Source organism: Mya arenaria, chromosome 8 (genome assembly GCF_026914265.1).
Source record: "Mya arenaria isolate MELC-2E11 chromosome 8, ASM2691426v1".
Lineage (NCBI taxonomy): Eukaryota > Metazoa > Mollusca > Bivalvia > Myida > Myidae > Mya > Mya arenaria.
The window spans coordinates 45,174,771-45,189,808 of NC_069129.1; positions in this window are offsets into that span (position 1 = coordinate 45,174,771).

The window sequence follows — 15,038 nt, forward strand, 5'->3', positions numbered from 1 at the left end:
GGCTTAACTACATTATACATACAACCAAAAAAATCTGTACCAAATTAATTGAGCTTCTATACATAGTTTTGATGTAGATGGGTATAGGGAAAAAGCCTAAAATCTATTCAAAGCGTCGCTTCTGTCTTCATTCAAGCTGCTCTTGATAGTAAAATGGATGATGTTGTAAAGATTGAACTAAATAATTGAAGATACTAAATGGAAAGGAACGAAAATATAAATGCAGATAACTATTGATAAAAATATATCAAGGAGAATCATTATAGAGTAGTCAGGTAAATGGGAAAACAAGATAGAGCAGAAGAAGAGAAACGTAGGGAAAAGCTGAGCTTCAAGATATTCATGGCAGTTCCGTATACGTTTTGCAGTATCAGAAACTGTTTAAGCTATGTTTGATGTGGACAGTGTTCATCTAATATGTGGCTTTTTCAGACCAAAGATGAGACAGAATAAGGGCCTGAAGTGAGAAAGTTGATTGGAAATATTTAATGGAATGTCGTGCTTTCTGAAAGACGCTATGCTTGGTTTATTAAGTTCGGTTACTTTTCCCTCCATAATTGGCTTACTTCTAACAATGGCATGAAGTCCTTCTTATGTTTATTAAGGAATAAAACACGTTCATGAGATACGACCACCTTAAGCAAAACGCTTTTAGATAAGATGAGTATTTCCAAGGTAACTGATTGGTTTTATTTCTGAGTAAAACCAAAAAAATATATAAATTAGTGTCGCTAAAACGGAATCGATTTGATGATAAATCGGATACCGACCAATACAGAAACTTAAGTATAACATATATCTAATTCAAACAAGCCATTGCGCATTTTTTTGTTCAAAGTTATAATGTTATAAAAAGTACATTCTCAAACACTTAGAAGCATTTTTGACAGGGGCCATATGACATTGCTTTTTAAAAAAAAAATAACCGAAGTTTAATATTTGGATTGAGATTATTTTGAAATAAAAATAAATGCCTTTAAAAAACAACAACATTTAATTGCAAAACATACCTGTGTTAAGAAATATTTAAGTTTGTTATGCGACCCCAGGTTGTGAGTTATTTGAAATAGGGGCATGCCGTTTATGCTGTACATTTTTGTTAATGTCGTTATAAGAATCCTGCCCGTAATTAGACGTCATCAACGTTTTTTTTTTTATTCGACCAATGATAGTATCTTTTGAATCTACATTTTGTTTTTAAATTAATGCACATAACCGTTTTTTTTTATCAATTTGCTTAGTACTGGGTTTACTCCTTATAGTGTTCGTCAAGAAAAAAACTGAAATAGATACATTTTACTTGTTTTAGTTGCTTTCAAAAATGTACACAAATCGACTGCACAACTGCCAAGCTTGTGTCGAGTAAAGGTGTGGGGTAAAATTGCTCGGAATATAGTACGTGTATGGTTAAATCACTATTACATGTATTTTTTTACTCGACACAAACATGACACAATTACATTTAGAGGTATATTTCCTCGTATACAGAGGCCGTGCAAATATCACATAATTCCCATGTAGGTATTATATATTCGATAAAAATGAAATGTTGATAGCGAATGAAAATAAATGCACATGAATACAATATAATTATGAAGATGAGCTCTTATAGACTAAAATACATAAGTTAGAAATATTATTTGTTTAAGAGATAATTTGATAAGTCTGCACAGTTTAAATCTAAAAGTTTTGTTATCAGACGTCAGTTCTATAAACAAACACATGCTTCGTCTAATATAATTAAAAAAAATGTAGTTGTTGTTTCTGCTGAAGAAATTTAAACAAAAACAAGTTAATATAAAGTGATATTCATCTTCGAAATCACAACACAAAGATAAGAAAACTTTTATTTCTGGAAATATTGTAAGTTGCATATAAATTGGCGTTGATCATTGAAAAATGCACTAAGAATTAAACGTACAGTATTGCGGCAAAACATTCAATTATAGTTCATACTACAAGTTAAATGTTATCAAACAAGTTTGCACATCTTTGCTTAAACGTATGAATTTATTGTTTTTATCTTTACGGTTTTTTTTCTGAACATGATAACAAATGTGTAAATATTATACAACGATGGATTATTGTAGAAAAGTACGTCATATTGAACATTTAAACCATCAGGGGAATAAACACATAACCGACAACTGATAGTTTTACATTGCTAAAAGTGCGAAAATTTTGAACCAGAAGTCAAAATGGCGGAAAACGTTAAATGTCAACACTGATGTCCAGTACAATCATGCAGTATATCGTTTTAATCAAATAAAATCTCATGTGTAACAATCGCGAGCAAGTACTATCAGATATGAGTGTTTTTACTCTGATATGGCTTATGAACTTGAAATCGTTGATCAGTTCTATTTTGGAAATGTTGATATTGTTGACCTATATATATGATAGTTTTGTTTGAATTTTCATTAACCTTAGATAACTGAATGCAGTTCAAATGGTGGTTATCAAACGTAGAGATGTGTTCATTGGAAGAAGTGGCGGCCACTGTCCAAAAGTCATCCCGGGGTAGGTACCAGGTTCGATAACCCGCAGCTTATTGAAAACCCAGCCAATTCGGTAACCCAGCCTATTGGATGGACTTCTAAAAAACACACTGTTGAACCCAATAACAGGACGAAACAAGTACAACAATGTTAAGTAAATACACCTTTATAATCTTAATTTGGATGAAACAAAATCATAGTCATTGAATTCCTGAGCATAAAGGTATATCAGGACTGATTTGTGATAATTAAGGTAATGGATGATAGAAAATATCAGAAATGGTTTTGGTTACAGTTTTTTAACATAGATGCGTAGTCAATATAAATGCTAATTGAATTATATATATTTTAAAACTGTGAAATTATGTTTTTACATAATGATATATATTTTTGTGTAACTTGTCTTGCAGAATCACTAGTAGTCATCCAGGGACAGTGTTTGTGCGGTAATATGCCGACAATCCAAAGGATACCCTGTCTCTAGTGGTGAAGTGCTAGAGAGTATTGAAATCAAGGACCCTCATGCAAAAAGGCCTTTGTACCTGTAATAACATAGAGTAACTGTGTGTTTTCTGAACAATTTTTCGCATACGATGTCCTTTGGCTTCGAACCTGGATATTGCAAATTTGAAAAGTACATTTACCGTATTTGTCATAAATTCTCTCTATTTAGTGAAATATTATTTAAAACTCGTTTAATTAATAACTTTCTGCACGTTATTAATGCCAATAACTCAGGCAACATCTGAGAGTGATTTAACACTTGAATTTGATGCAGAATGAAATTAGCAAGTTGTCTAAGGAAAACTGATACGTAAAATCGTGACATATAAATAAGAGTGGTTCAGTTATTTGACCTCTAGTAAAAGAGGTCAAGAAGAAAGACTTATTGATAAAAATAGTTCGATACAACTCGTTAATTTGTTCAACTTTCTTACTGAGGGTGAACCCACTGCCTTTCTGGATGGTTTTACTATTTGGGACAGTTATTTTCAAAATAGTCCATCTTCATTAACATTTGCACGGATAGATATTAAATAATTATTATAGTGTCAATTAAATTATTTTTCTCTCATTTTGTTGAGGTTGAGCATTAGTTTACAGTATTTCTTTGAATGCCTTTATTAACAAAGGGAAATCAATAAACAAAAAACTGGCATTTGTAAATTTATGATACCGAGGCAACGCTAACTTTTGATGTTTGTATCAATGCCGCACATATTAGCATTGAATGTCAAAATTACCAATCAACAACATTAATTTTCATTTATTTAGCAAAGAACACACTTTTAAAAACAATTGGACATCAAGTTGTGAAACCTAAATCAAAATGCCACTAGCAATTTTGCTGTCTTTTTGGGTTGTTGTACGTTGTGCGTCCCTCGTTCAGTTTCTGTTGGTACGCCTAAGCCTTAAGCCTTTAAACAATGTCTGTACGCTTTAGCTTTTGTGCTATTTGACGTGTCACTTCAATTTATATTGTATCATTAAGCTGAATTGAAACTTAATATATTGCTAAAACAACCAGTATCGATGTTACGTCTGTCACATAAACAAGTCCATTATTCTGTAAAAAGACAACTGTACGTATTTCATAAATCATTGTTAACAGCGAACTGCATAAAAGTGTTTTCCTAGAGCGGGCGCCCTGATTATTTGGAAGGCGGGAAAATAGATCTCCGCCTCCGAACAAGTCGAAAACCAATGACGAATAAGTTCAAAAACATGTATGCTAGCTACGTATTAAGGCAGTTATCAAAATATCAATTATTTAAAATATTTTGATGCGTGTGCAGCCTGTCATTGTTAGTTTGATTACGCCTTAGAATTGTGCGTTTTTGTTTGATGTTTACTGTTGGGTCTATCACTGTAAGTTCCATTACATTACAGAAAACATTTTAGGTAAACAAAAAGTAATGTGTTTCCAAAGATGAAAACCTGTTGACTTCTCATTCCAACAGAAATAGAAATGGCCACCTGTTTTCTTTTTATGACTTGGCGAAAAGCCATACGTGATTGTGACCGATATCGGCATTTACACGACGTTATTATGTTTCAATACCAACGTTATCAATATTCATCCATACTCATTGAGTGTAAACACTAATCCTATTAAAAGCTTAACAGTCTTGAACCAAGGACGTAAATGAATAATTATAAGAATCAATTATAGTTAAACAAGTAGCTTAGCTTCATCCGACTTTTTACAGAAATTTTTAGATTCATTGACATTAATGCATTTATTCAACCTTTGAAAACAAGAAAATTACGATAATGCCTTTCCCTAGAAGCGTTTTTCTTTTGTAAAAAATATAAATCCGCTGGACTTCTTCGATACAAAGTATTTTCCCCGCAATTTCAAGGGCTTCCCGGGATTGTAAATGAGACTTATATCGTCAACACGCATTATATATCATATAGGTTTTCTTTTAATCGTGATTTCCCTATTAATTTGCATCCAGACGCTTTATCAGACTGTCTTGTTTTCATATATTTTATCCATATTCAATGGAATGGCAGTTCAATTGCTTGTTTGGAGTTGGCTTCGAACAGTTAAGTAAGCCAAGTGTAACTGTATAAGTTTTGCTAATTTATCACAAAAATAATTAGCATTCCTATAGCAACGTTATCATATAAAGAAACATTTGATTATAAATTCCTCCGATAACTAGTTCTGTTTTCCATTTCTTCTGCAAAATAAACTGAAAGGCTTGTAAGTTTTGTCTGCACTAGCATAAAAGAAAAAATATCCATTTTGTATATATAACCATGTACACTTGTCAACTTGCTAAATGTCAACTTATATGCTAGTTATATAAGAACAAGATTCAAATGTTATTTATAAGAGATCGAGTTGTACTACAGCCATGTATATTATGCAGTTACATTTTGGCGATATACAGACAGTAGAGCGGACCTAACTTGGCTGCTTTGCCACTCTTTAATGCGTTGCATCAAGGCACTCGTCTTGATTATTAAATAAAATATAATTAAGGGTAGAAATGTACCAAAATTATGAAAAATCAAAGATAGTTTTGACGAAGAGTTTGCTTAAACATTTAACACTTGACTTTTGATTAACACACGTTTTCCATCCAAGCAATACTGTACGACACAGGAAGAAGAGGAAGAGATTTTTGATTTGTTCAAAATCTGCAAAATATTGTGATACATTGCAAATTATGCTATCCGTGTGTTTATTTGTTTAAATACACATCTACAGACTTCGTTTTGATATGACGTGTTCAGTCGATCTCGAATCTTCGAAGAATTGACGTCTGCATCTTTTTGGAAATTACTCCGATAGGAAAGAAAAGCTCGGGAGAATAATATCTTTTTTGCATTGAGCCTCGCTATATTTTGACACAAGAACGGCAATTTTTGACGGGATTCATGCATGAAGGAAACTGTTTAGGAATTTCTGCTATCCCATGAGACTTCAAATCGTCATCATGTAATTGGATCTGAGCATATGTCCATTATTACTTCTTGTGTTTCGATCAAAGATCACAGGACACAATTTTCGTTCTTTTTTTCATGTGGCGGGAGCACCTATATTTGCTCATTGAAATTTTTCAATGCATACCTTACACTCAATTTGTAAAAAAGTCACATTTCAGTTTGAAAAATATGCTAAATGTATTGTATGCAAGCAGTTTCGATCGTAAAGACAATACAAAAACCTTTATGGTAGAAATAGATACAATTTCCAGTGTTCTACACATTGCAACAATATCCGATTAATAGCATCAATAGCATGCTTATGTTTTAAGTAGGATGTGGTTACGAGGGATATTGCATCGAAACATATACAACAGTTACAGGTTTGAACCCGAACGAAGATTCAAATTAGGGGTACCAAAAAAAAAACCAACAAATTATTTAAAATGATAACAGGAAACAGCACCTTTTTACTGAAATGTATGTATTGTAAAACTTTAAGAGACGAATAATGCATTTATAGGCAGACATTCCACCCCCACACATTTGAAACAAAAACACTCCTACCGTTTATTATTATCAAAGAGCAGTAAAGACGGGCCTATTACTAGTTATTCGAAGCTCACTTTTCCGCTGCTCGCCCATTGAGATAACTGCGTCTGAGATTGAGAAACATATAGGAAATTGTCAAAGAACCATGTAACCTAAATCTAATCGGAAAATTTGGGATATAAAATTATTATTTTTAAAAAAAGATATAAATTTAGACTACGTTATGGATTGAAGTATACATTTAAAACACGCTGTACTACAAATATATTTTATCGTGCAACGTGGAATATATCAAAAGCATTTACTGCAATTGGTTTAAGCAATGGAAGCTTACAGTATTATCATATTAGTTATACAAGCGTATAACTCGTTTACTTGCAGTTCCGATTAACAAATATGATAAAGTATAGAAAACAAGCTAATGTTTTAACTTACTTAAAAGTTATAATACTTAGCTTTACAAATTTAAGAAATTAAGGGCACAAAGAACATGCGTGTATTGTCCAAGTGTAAGCAATAGGATATGTATATGAAAACTTACAGAAACTAGCCCATTAGCCGAAAGTTTAAACACAAAGTCGACAACTGTGTTACGAAAAGCTATTTAACATTGAGTTTGACATAGTTTTGAAAACGTATCGATTTGAAATTATTTCAAGAAGAGAGGCATCAAATGACTGCTTCTTGAAAGAGTATTGCATAACATAAGAAACATATTAATTCGCTGCAGACAGATGCCATTTGTAAGTTTTTGTTGCAAAAAGTACATGATTTCGTTCAATTTTCTAGTGTTGAATTGTCGGATGATCGATCAGTTTGAAACATAACACGATCGTCCTTGTAGACTCGACAGCTTTGAAAATGGCAGCAGGTAATGATTGAATAAGTGTTCTAGAAATGCCGCCATTGTCAGTTACTCATACATGTATCGTAAACCCTTACTGATTTGTTTCTGTACTATGCAAAATACTCCTTATCAATATCTGAACACAATGCCCATTTCAGATATACTTATTGATTTTTGGTAGAGTTTAACAATTTTAACATATGCTGTAAGATTTTGTCCTTGTCGAGGGGAAAACAGAGGAAAAAAGTTTTCATGAAATTATCTATTTCATGCGACGTATTTGACCTTTTTTTATCAGGGAATACGGATAACTATATTGTTCTAAGATCCAGCTAAAACCCTTATTGAAATTTGCCCTATGTACATGTTAAGTAGACATTTAAAATCTTGCCATCCATTTTCTTACATTTCAAATAAGTCAACATAATTATAACAATTCGTTTTGATATAATTTGCTAAGTCAGCAGAAAACAATTTGACAATTATACTACATGGCTACATATGCGCTTTATTTGCAATACTGATATTTTCCTGAGAACAAGTAAAAGCCTTTTAGTATATTTAAAATTAAGATGCACTTAACAATTCGTACGTGATATTAGATATCAATTGTACTTGAGATAATAACGTTTCTATAGAAGCGGTAATATGTTGCTAAAATGTGCAGATGCGTTCTACGTTATGGCAGTCTGAACCGAATCTGAAATTCTTAAAAGGCAATTAAACTGATGATCCATTAGATGTGGACGATTAATATGGTAAAAAAACAGCCCGATAATGTGTCTAGATGAACACTAATAGGGGAATTACAATACAGGGATAATATCGTGTGCATTCTAAGTGACACGTGTTGTGCGTTGAGGAATATTAATCTTATTTAGCATCCCCGAATGACAAAGATATTGCATGGAAATCAAAGAATTCCAGTATCATAATCATTTATCCATTTTCCAGAAGTAAATTGTGAGAAACACGATGTATATGGGGAAATGTATTATCGAAAGCATTTTGTTTTCAAAAAAATGCATAAATGCTTTTACGTAAATAATCCACGCATGTCCAGAGAAGAGCCAAATTAAGTTATGCTTTTTTATTCTATTTGACACTTATAATTATAATTAACATCCTAAGTCTACTAAAATTTATATGACAAACTATAGAAACAAGCTCAGTAGCGAAATACTTAAATATAGCCCCCGTTTAATGGCACAGGGTAAACGCCAAAGACATAGAACACAATGACAAAAACATCACACAGAAGAAAGATAGAACAACAGGACAAAGCCCCACAAACAACACAGTGCATACATTCTATATAAACAACTAGCTGTGTTTATCAATGATTTTTATAAGACCTTTTGTATAGGAGTATAGTATGTACACTCAATGAGTACGGATGACATATAAATTGGAATAGAATTAACTTCATTCAAACCCAAATATCTGACACATTAAAGGCCACATTTTGTTTAAACCACGTCAATAAAAGAACACAGGTTTTATTCTCCTCTAGTCGAGAACATAAGCGAAAACGTGTGTTGTCTTCTATTTTGAGTTTGAATGTCTGTTATAAATGCAACGCAATCTACAGGGACCAGTACAGCAACCAAACATTAAACAAATGCGCACACTACTAAGGCATAACAGTCGCTAAACGAGAAACAAAAAACATGTAATAGAGAACACAGACTGACCACATTCGCAACAAAATATCTTTATTATCAATGATTTGGGTAAACGCCTTATTAAATAGCCATCATACGAACATTGTGTTCATTGGATTGTACTGTCATCGATTAAAGTAAAACAGTGAGCTTTGCTTTTCTAGCATTTCTGGATTATAATCTTGGCATAATGCAATCCCATACGTGCTCTATGTGACAGACTCAAAAAAAGATAGTAGATGTCGCATGAACAATTGCATTAGAAACAATATCAATTTAAATTGAATTTTGTGATACAATAACCTCAGAAACGGATTATAATGACCCAGTACAACGGCACAATGATAAGTCGTTCTAACTTATACTGAACGGGATATAAAAACAGCCAGACAGTACATACATCAAAATAATTTTATTAGTAAACGTTGGGATTCTCGATAATTAAACTCGTATTTGTCTCAATATTTAACAAAATTAAACTTGTGATGTAAGGTAATTGTACAATAAACAAAATAGTCTTAGGCATAATATCAAACTAACGTGTGTATATATTCAAAAAAAGATAACGGGTTTAAAGTGGCCACGTCAAATATGCAGACTTAGTATATGCCCCAAATATTATTATATAAATTACGGACCTTGGCAGTCAAAACTTACTGAAGAATGTGTATGACCAAAAACAACTTTATCGCGCATCTCATCACCCCGCTGATACTCAATGTCATGTGAACTTGCGTAGTCACATCTTCATTGGCCATTGAGTTGTTACAACCTTTAAAAGTTAATAAATATATCATTTTATAGTTATTGTAGCCTCAATAAAAAGGCTTTTATAGTTATTGTTCTTCAAATAAGTGCATAATTGTACACAATACAAGAAAAACAAGTTTAGCAACACATGTCTTGATTCTACCATACTACTATTTCTTATGGCTGTACATTATTAGAACAATTACTGTCCATTATTTGCACAATGACTGCCCAGTATTAAACTATTTGACGGTCCTTTCTTTGAATATTGGACAGTAAGTAGAAATAAAGTACAGAACGCAATCCAATAACCCATATGGAGTACAATAAAACAATGAATCGTCACAAAAATGTTATAACAAAGGTTACTCGTTCATTCAATCCATAATGAAACAATCGATATATGAACCAAAATGCAGTGGGTTATCTTCTCGCTTAAGTTTCGTAAGAAGTTATTGTACCAAGAGTTAAGCAAATGTAACACAACTAAGAAACAAACTTATTCTAATGCATTTAATCTCGCTCATGTGATAGAGATGCGTTATGTCTGATGTAGGGCGCAGTAACAAAGTGTCATGAGGAAATCTGATACGTTTAAATTCATTTAATATATGAAACCTTTGAAAACAAGATACCAACTATTTCCCAAATTGCGTTATTTTTCTTAATCTAGAGTCTTCTTGTATTTTTCATATTTTTCTGCTGCAAAGCATTAACCACGCAATGTCTACGCCATTAGGGGGCTGTTAATTAGATTTATAATTCTCAACATGCTTTATATCTCACCTTAACTTTAAAGAAAGTTTCTCTTTAATCGTGATGTCCCTATTCATTTCCATCCAGACGCTGTATCAGTCTGTCTTGTTACCTTATTAATCATGCATATTTAATTGATCTGCAGTTCATTTGCTTCTTTAGTTACTGTAGTTTTTCCAATGGCTTCAATAAACTTAAAGCCTTGTATGCACTAGTGGGACATATTGAAAATGCTTTGTGTATATCTAACACTGTAGTCTTGTCAACGTTTTCGATGCCGACTTGACGAGTTATATACGAACAAGTTCTCTACATAATGTTCTTTTGGTCCTTAATACTCTATATATGCCGACTTCTTTGGCAACAAGACTAGATGAACTTCTATTTGATTTAACAAAAATGATATCGACATAACTGATTTCTATTTACCAACATCAGTTAGTCAACATAAGCCAGTTAATAAGATAGGAGGTCGACTAACCTTTTGCCAACATAAGAGGTCGAGTCGGATTAAAAAATCCATATCTCTACTTTAGTTCAAGTACATTGTATTTTTCACGTCTGATTTCACAACATTTCACTAGTAAATGCTACTACATAAAAGATGGTATGTGGTGGGGTTAGAGAGAATGTTCAATATTTCGTTAAGCAATTTTTAAAGTTAAAGAAAGGTAAACTATATAGTTCATCTCCAGGGGAAAAAATTGTGGCTCTTCGATGCGTTCGATCAAGCCATTTGTCTCGATTATTAAATGAAATGTAGATAAATGTTTAAATACATACAAAGATATGAAATTACTCAAAAGACATATTGTTGAATTCTTTCAGCGTTCGCCTTTACTTTAAACACATTCCATACTTTCAAACCTCTGTGCACGTTGACTATTGATTTAACCATGTTTTCTAGCAAAGGAATCTTGTTAGCTCTCATTTATAGAAGAAGAGCAACCTGTTTTCTCTCCATGATTAGGCAAAGACCAATATATGGGAGTAGGGACACCATGTGTCTTTGATTATGTCCGATATCGGCGTTTACACGATGCTTATAACGTTCCTATATCTATGTCATCAAAACTCATCCATACTCATTGAGTGTACACACTAATCCTATAAAAAGCTATAAAGTCTTAAACCAAGGATGTAAATTAATAATTATGGCAATCAAATAGAATTAAACAAGGTGTTATTACCCTCTTTTGTGATCGATATAACGTGTATAAGTGTCTTAGCTTTATTTGACATTATTGCATTTATTCAACCTCTGAACACAAGATACTTATGATAATACTTTCTCTAAATGCTTTTTGAAAAACAACAACATTCCTTCTTATCTCTGCCTTTTGGGAAATTTAAATCCGATTTATTTTGCTCAACGCGCAATGTGTATCACCCGGACTCTACAGAATGCTTTCCTTGCATCATGATTTCCGTATTTGTTTGCATCCAGACGCTTTATCAAGCTGTCTTATTCTTATATTTATCATACATATTTGATGGATCGGCAGGTCAACTTCTGCTTGAGAAGTTTTCCGTTTGCCATCAAACTGTAAAGAAAGCCAAGTGTAGAGTTATGTTCAAGTTTTGCTCAATTATCCCAGAACATATTAACATTCCAATTGCAGCGTTTTCATATACTATGATATAGAGAACATTTGTTACGATATCCTGTTCTATTAGCCCGATTTTCTTCAAAATAACCTAGCTTGTAAGTTTTGTCTGCATTAGCATACAATTTAGTACATGAAAAATCCATTGTACGTATTTGACTATAAGTATCTATCATGTGTTACCGGTACGGATTGAAAAATCCGCCCCGAGGACACGCGCGTAAGGCATGATTGATATTTTTTCTTGCATATCTAAAATTATCAATTTGTGAGGAAAATGACGTATAAAACGCTCTTTTGAACATTTCACCAAAAAGCGCATGCGACGTTGTTTACTGACGTCATAAAGCGCAGTTACTTTAAATCACTATGAACGTCAAATAGTTCCTCTAAAAATCGCGTTTTAACGATTATTTATTTTCAATTTTAATAAAAAGTATTGCATACTTATATATTGAATTGCGCTTTATTGAAATGGCATAATATACTTTTCATAAACCATACAATAAAAGAAATAAGAAGTGGCGCGTTGTTGCGCGTGACTCATCTTACACTCATCTTAGACGGGTTTTTTAAGCACTGGTCACATGAAACACACGTCCTGTATGCAAGAACATGTAGTCTTGTCAACCTATTTAATGCCGACTTTGCGAGTTATGTGAGTAAATATAAGTAATAATCGCGTTATGATGTCATAGTCGGAAATATGAACGCAGTCGAGCTGGCTCTTTCGAACTTCAATTACTTTAAGCAGCCCAAATGCGTTCATATTCCAATATTGACATCAATTCCACAATTCATGCCACAATTGTTCGTTTACTTACCAGATACGCTGACCTTTTTTATCGACAAGACCAGTTGAACACTTTTTCGATTTGACAAAATGTTTTCGACATTACGTACAGATTTCTATGTATGGACATCAGTAAGTCAACATAATATGAGTCTTAAAATCTGATAACAAAACGCAGTCGAATATGCTGCCAATAGTATCTCGTTTTGTTTTTTTTATATTATTTACAATCTACTATAAACTATATTTTTTTCTATCAATGCAATATTTAACATATATGCACTATTAAAATATTTACTTTACGAACTTGAAAATATGTATCTTTAACATTTTTTTTTATCAGTGAAGTAATAAATTCTTAAAATATTTAGCACGTTGAAAGTGTAAAAATAATATTTATTCTTTCAATCATATGGTATAAATAGTTACACTATATTAAAAGGATTTCTATCAATGATACTTTTCAGCAACCTTAAGTGATTCAACAATGACTGGTGTTTACTTACAGAATAACGATAATATCATCCCTATGGTCAACACAACTTGTTTGTATGTTAGTAAGTACAGAATCATTATATTTGTTAAAAATCTGCCAAATAAGGGGACATTTTGCAAATAATGTTTAATCTATTGTGTTTGATTTAAGGTAGGAATTGCGGGTTTGATGTCATTATCGGGGTATGAACGCTGTGTGGAGTCCTTCGCGTATTTTGACCAGCCCAATTGCGTTCATATCCCCGATAATGACATCAAGCCCGCAATTCATTAGTTATTATGTACACCAACATTTCATTATTTCATTTAATAATTGTTAAATAAAATGTTTCATTTCCTTTAAAAAACACTTTCAGTAAACCTTTCTTACCCATTCTGTAAATATAACGACCCGACTTTAACCGGAAACCTTTTTTATAATGACGTCACAATAACGCGGGAATAGATCAACCACTTAAAACCACTTTTAAATGTAAACTTGAAACATATGGCAACAATATATGTAAAATTTAATAAATGAACACTTTCTAAAATGTTAATTTATAGTTTATGGGATCCGCTGACACAATACAAACAATAACAGATCAATAATTTTCATGTTTATTGGTGTGCGATGAATTGCGATCCGAACATATCCGAAGATGTTGCGTCCATCGATTGATAAACGCAATTGCCGAAAGGCAGTTCATTTAAGGAATGGAAGTTGAGGTGTAAATATTGCTCTTTAATACGCATACACAGACTAAAAGCAAGACACACTACGGATTGTATACTTGATATTCCGTCAATCGGTATACGGATAAAAGGGTTTTAAGGTTGTTTTATCATGGCTTTGATGTATGTGCTATGCATTCTTGTTATTGTGAATTGATTGTTTGTTCCATATTTTGATTTTTAAGATTCCGGTTTTCCATTTATGACTCTTTCCGATAAAAACTGCTTGTTTGGGTTTTTAACACGTAGTGTGTTTAAATGTTATTGTCATATGTTTAAGAACAGGGGAAAAAGAGTTTAAGGCTTATGTACTATGTGGACATTACACTGTATTTCTTAATTCCAAAACATGAGCCCCGCTTGATTTGTTTTGTTATGACGTTTTATTCGGTGTATAATGAAGAATTGACGTCTCCATCTCGTTAGAAATCACTCCGATAGAAAATAAATGCACTGGAGATTAAATATACACATCTTTCGTGCACAGAGCCCCGCTGGAGTTTTGCACCAAGAAAAGCAATTACTGGCGGGATTCATGGATGAAGAAAACTGTTTGAAAATTCTTGCTATGCCATAGACAGCAAACTGCTATGATGTGATTGGAACTAATCATATGTCCATTATTGCATGATGTCTTCTAATCAAAGATCATAGAACACATAGTTCGTTCTTTCGACTTAAGATGGTATCCACAACGTTTCTTTATGAATATATTTTAATGCTTAATTTTTCAATAGCCTTTTAGTTTAATTAAGTTTTACACTAAGGCTAATTTCGCAGTTAAATGTGATTATTACAGTCTGTAAAATAATATATAATCTACGTTACTAATTGTGTACAGGCCATATAACCTTTAAATATTAGATTTAATAACTATATTTAACACAATCACTCGATTAAATGAGTCCCACGTGAAATGTA